Raw genomic sequence first — 5,404 nt, 5'->3', positions numbered from 1 at the left:
GTCAGCTAGCCGGGTGCGGTGGCTCATGCCTGTAATCCCAGCACTTTGGGAGGCCGAGGTGGGCATATCACCTGAGGTCAGGAGTTTGAGACCAGCCTGGCCAACATGGTGAAACCCTGTCTCTACTAAAAATACAAAAATTAGCCAGGCATGATGGCGCATGCCTATAATTCCAGTTACTCAGGAGGCTGAGGCAGAAGAATTGCTTGAACCCGGGAGGCAGAGGTTGCAGTGAGCTGAGATCACACCATTGCACTCCAGCCTGGGCATTGCAGTGAGATTCTGTCTCAAAAAATAAATAAATAAATAAATAAAATAAATAAAAAGAAGCCAGCTCGAAAGGTTACACACTGTAGGATTCTGTTTATGTGACATTCTTTTTTTTTTTTTCTCATTAAACTTTTTTAATGGGTCTCAAAATTCTGTGACAAATTTTTGGTCAAGTTGCTTCCATTAAAAAGCACTGATTTTAAACATTAATAAATTAAAACTGCCACATGCAAAAGAGAAAACCAAAGTGGTCCACAGAACATTCTCCTTTCCTTCTGAAAGTTTTACTATGCATTGTTATCATTAACCAGTCTTTTACTACTAAACTTAAATGGCCAACTGAAACAAGCAGTTCTAAGACCATTCTTCCACCACTGCTTAATACCAGGGTGGCAGGTATTAGGGATAATATTCATTTAGCCTTCTGAGCTTTCTGGGGATACTTGGTGACCTTGCCAGCTCCAGCTGCCTTCTTGTCTGCTGCTTTGATGACACCCACTGCAACTGTCTGTCTCATATCACAAGCAGCAAAGCAACCCAGAGGTGGATAGTCTGAGAAGCTCTCAACACACATGGGCTTACCAGGAACCATATAAATGATGGCAACATCACCAGATTTCAAGAATTTAGGGCCGTCTTCCAGCTTTTTACCAGAAGAGCGATCAGTCTTTTCCTTCAGCTCAGCAAACTTGCATGCAATGTGAGCCATGTGGCAATCTAGTACAGGGGCATAGCCAGCACTGACTTGGCCTGGACGGTTCAGGATAGATCACCTGAGCAGTGAATCCAGCTGCTTCCATTGGTGGGTCATTTTTGCAGTTACCAGCATTGTTACCACAATGAATATCCTTGACAGGCACATTCTTGACATGGAAGCCCACATTGTCCCCAGAAAAAGCTTCACTCAAAGCTTCATGGTGTATTTCGACAGATTTTACTTCAGTTGTAGTGTTGACTGGAGCAAAGGTGATCACCACACCAGGTTTGAGAACAACAGTCTCCACTTGGCCATCAGGAACAGTACCAATACCACCAATTTTGTAGACATCCTGGAGAAGCAGGGCTTGTCAGTTGGACGAGTTGGTGGTAGGATGCAGTCCAGAGCCTCAAGCAGTGTGGTTCCACTGGCATTGCCATCCTTACGGGTGACTTTCCATCCCTTGAACCAAGGCATGTTAGCACTTGGCTCCAGCATGTTGTCACTATTCCAACCAGAAATTGGCACAAATGCTACTGTGTCAGGGTTGTAGCCAGTTTTCTTAATGTAGTGCTGACTTCCTTAATGATTTCCTCATATCTCTTCTGGTTGTAGGTGGCTCAATAAAATCCATTTTGTTAACACCAGTGATTAGTTATTTCACACCCAATGTGTAAGCAGAAGGGCATGCTCTCAGGTCTGCCAATTCTTGGAGATAGCAGCTTCAAATTCACCAACACCAGCAGCAACAACCAGGACAGCACAGTCAGCCTGAGATGTCCCTGTAAAGATGTTTGTGATGAAGTCTCTGTGTCCTGGGGTGTACCAGGACGAGTCACAGACAAAACTCCTCAGACACCGGATTAAAGAAGGAAGAAGTTTTTATTCGGCCGGGAGCATCGGCAGACTCGCGTCTTAAGAGCTGAACTCCCCAAAAAAGAAATTCCTAGCCCTTTTAAGGGCTTACAACTCTAAGGGGTCCATGTGAAAGGGTCATAATAGATCAAGTAAGCATGAGGAACGTGACTGGGGGCTACATACATCAGCTAACAGAACAAAAAGTTTTACAGTGCTTTCTCATACAATGTCTGGAATTTACAGATAACACCAGTAGTTTTGGTCAGGGGTTAATATTATTATTATTATTTTAACCACCAGGGCCAGGTGGTGGCGCCAAGGTCGTCTAGCTATTTATCTTACTTCCATTTCTTTCCAACTTTTTGCTTTCTCCCTTTTCTCCTGTTTTATAAACTAGAGAAAAGGGAAGGTTGGGTAGAAGCTGGGAAGGACAACAGGAGAAGTGGTGGTCTCATTCCTTAGGGGCATTAATGATAGTCATTCGGTACTTGCTGGTCTCAAATTTCCACAAGGAGGTATGAATGGTGATACCACATTCACACTCAGCTTTCAGTTTATCCAAGACCCAGGCATACTTGAAGGAGCCCTTTCCCATCTCAGCAGCCTTCTTCTCAAATTTCTTAATGCTTCTTTTGTTGATGCCACCACATTTGTAGATCAGATGGCCAGTAGAGGTGGACTTGCCCGAATCTACGTGTCCAACGATGACAATGTTAATATGAGTCTTCTCCTTTCCCATTTTGGCTTTTAGGGGTAGTTTCCATGACACCTGTGTTCTGGTGGTAAACCCGTTGCGAAAAGCTATGTGACATTCTTGAGAAGATAAAACCCTAATGATAGCAGATCTGTGTTTCATAGTGGCTAGGGGTGAAGGGAAGATGTGACTATCGTTGCTCTTTATCTTGATTTTGTTGGTGGTTACGGGAATCTCTCTGTCTGTTTGATTCACAGAACTGTACACCGTTTCCTGAAAACATTCATTTTATTGTATGATCATTTTAAAAATTAAAAAAAGAATCAAATCTCTAAAAAAAGAAAGAATGGGCTGGGCATGGTGGCTCACGCCTGTAATCCCAGCAATTTGGGAGGCTGAGGCTGGCAGATTGCTTTAGCCCAGGAGTTCAAGACCAGCCTGGACAACATGGCGAAGCCCCATCTCTACTAAAAATACAAAAGTTAGCCAGGCATAGTGGTGCATGCCTGTAATCACAGCTACTCAGGAGGCTGAGGCAGGAAAATCGCTTGAACACAGGAGGTGGAGGTTGCAGTGAGCTGAGATTGTGCCACTGCCCTCCAGCCTGGGTGACAGAGTGACTCTTTAAAAAAAAAAAAAAAGAATGAATGAATGAATGAATGAATGACATCTGGGTTTCTGATGTGGGCAGACTGTGGGTGGTACTGCCATTTATAGAGGTGGAGTAGGCTGGGTGGTGGGGCCAGATTAGGAAGACGAAGTAAGGAGTTAGGTTTGGTCTTGAAAGTCTAGAAGTTGAGATGTCTCTCTATACAGTTGGATACACAAGGGTCTGGTGCTGGAGATGTGGGAGTCATGAATGTTAACAGCCATTGTGATGGATCAGAATGCCTGCAGAGAGGAAAGAGAAAACGAACAAAGGCAGGCAGGGTCCGAGCCTGAGGAACACCTGCCTTCAGCGCCAGTTGGGAGGGGGAGTTGGGAGGAGAAGGAAGGAGAGCCAGCATCAGCCCTCGGAGCTTCCCTCCCTGCCTTGTCTGTGGCCTCCAAGATCTTTTTGTGGATGAGGGAGACAGCTTTCAGAGAACAGCTGTAGGGGCAGGGAGGGACTGCAAAATAAGAACGAGGGATGAGGAAGAACGTCTTCCGACGTTCTTGTCAACTGCCTGTCTTGGGTTCTGAGTAAAAGTATGGGCCGTGCTTACGTGCAGAATCACACTTCCTCATGCTCCTTCCCCTTCCCTCCCGACCTCTGAGCCCTCCTCTGCCTCCACTGCTGCAGAGGTCACAGGCTGGAAACCTAGAAAGCAGTCCACAACCCTCAGGCCTGATTCATTTACCCCACATAGATACTTAAACATTTTGAATTTGTTATCAGTTTTTTAAAAATGTAAGATTTCAAAAACAGCAATAACAATTGGATTTTCAGCTTGGAAAATTGGAAGGTATGACAGAGCTGCCCCCACAGCCCCACGTGGTGACAGGAGGTGAAATGAACCATTGCACTGTCCAGTTGCCGCCCTTTCCACCACGCCCTGCAGATCTCCAGCACCAAGATAAAAGCTGGTTGCCACGTATCATTTGTTTGCACATGGTTTCTACACTTTTATGTAACCTGGGTTATCATCCAGCAGTCACAGCCTCTGCAGAGCAGCCCAGCAAAAGCAGACTTGCTTGGCTGGAGGAAACTTAGCAAGATTGATATTAGGTACACAAACACTACAAGCCAGGAGGTGAGGTGACACCATTTTTTAAAAACAACATTATTGAGGCTTCATTGACACACCATAAAATGCACCCACTGGACGGAGAGAGTTCAATAAGTCTTGACTTCTTGTGTGACCCTCACCGCAATCAAGTGATCTAACATTTCCATCACCTGAAAATGTCCCTCTGATATCTTCCCAGTCAACACCCTCCTCTCTCCCATCCCCAGCCCCTGGCAACTACTGGTCTGCTTTTTGTCAGAGGCTACATTGTGAATCAAAAGGTTAGCTGGAAAAGCTGTAAGCAGAAGGGTTCACTGCAGAGTGAACAAACAGACCAGCAAGTGTGGGCCAGGGAAGAAGTCTGCAGGCCTGCAATGGCTGGGGATGCCTGGCAGTGCTCCTGCAAGTCATTGGATTGTTCACCAAAGGATACACAAACAAGGAGTTATTTTTATGGAGGCTTTAAAGAGCATTCTAGATTGTTTAAAAAAAAGATGAGAGTAATGCTCTAAGCATAGAGAACCACTGGAAATTATCAAGGCTAGGTGCACTGGCTCATCCCTGTCATGCCAGCACTTTGGGAGGCCAAGGTGGGAGGATCGCTTGAGCCCAGGAGTTCCAGACCAGTCTGGGCCACATAGCGAGACCCCATCTCTACAGTTTTTTTTTTTTTTAATTAGCCAGGCATGGTGGCATGCACCTATAGTCCCAGCTACTTGGGAGGCTGAGGCGGGAGGATTGCTTGAGCCTGAGAAGTTGAGGCTGCAGTCAGCCATGATTGCATAACTGCACTCCAGCCTGGGTGACAGAGCAGACCCTGTCACAGAAAAAAAAAAAAAGAAACAAAAAAAAAAAAAAAGGGGAGGGGAGGGAAAAGGGAATCATCTAATTGTGTGTGTTAATTTTAAGTAGTAAATTAGGCATCCAAGACCGCATATCCCCATCTTCATGGGGGCATTGTGTGTGTTCGAGTGACTCCACAGGCACAAGGACTGGGTAGCTCTCCTGTGCCCAAGAACACTGAACAGAGACAAGTACTTTTCCACAGGATAACATCGCTCATGGTCCACATCAAGAAAGAGAGGTCTTTCAGCCCTCTCTTGTTTCCATGGCATCCAAGAGCCCTTAGTAAGTATGAGAATTTTTTTTTTTTTTGAAACAGTCTCGCTCTGTTGC

General features: G+C 45.4%; 1 pseudogene; it reads right to left on the bottom strand.

Annotated features, from left to right (window-relative positions):
• Positions 1–664: 664 nt before the first annotated feature.
• Positions 665–2,564, bottom strand: LOC101144106 (putative elongation factor 1-alpha-like 3; annotated as a pseudogene).
• Positions 2,565–5,404: the final 2,840 nt, after the last annotated feature.

Source organism: Gorilla gorilla, chromosome 20, assembly GCF_029281585.2.
Source record: "Gorilla gorilla gorilla isolate KB3781 chromosome 20, NHGRI_mGorGor1-v2.1_pri, whole genome shotgun sequence".
In the NCBI taxonomy this organism is placed as follows: Eukaryota; Metazoa; Chordata; class Mammalia; order Primates; family Hominidae; genus Gorilla; species Gorilla gorilla.
This window is presented reverse-complemented; position numbering and strand designations above follow the sequence as displayed.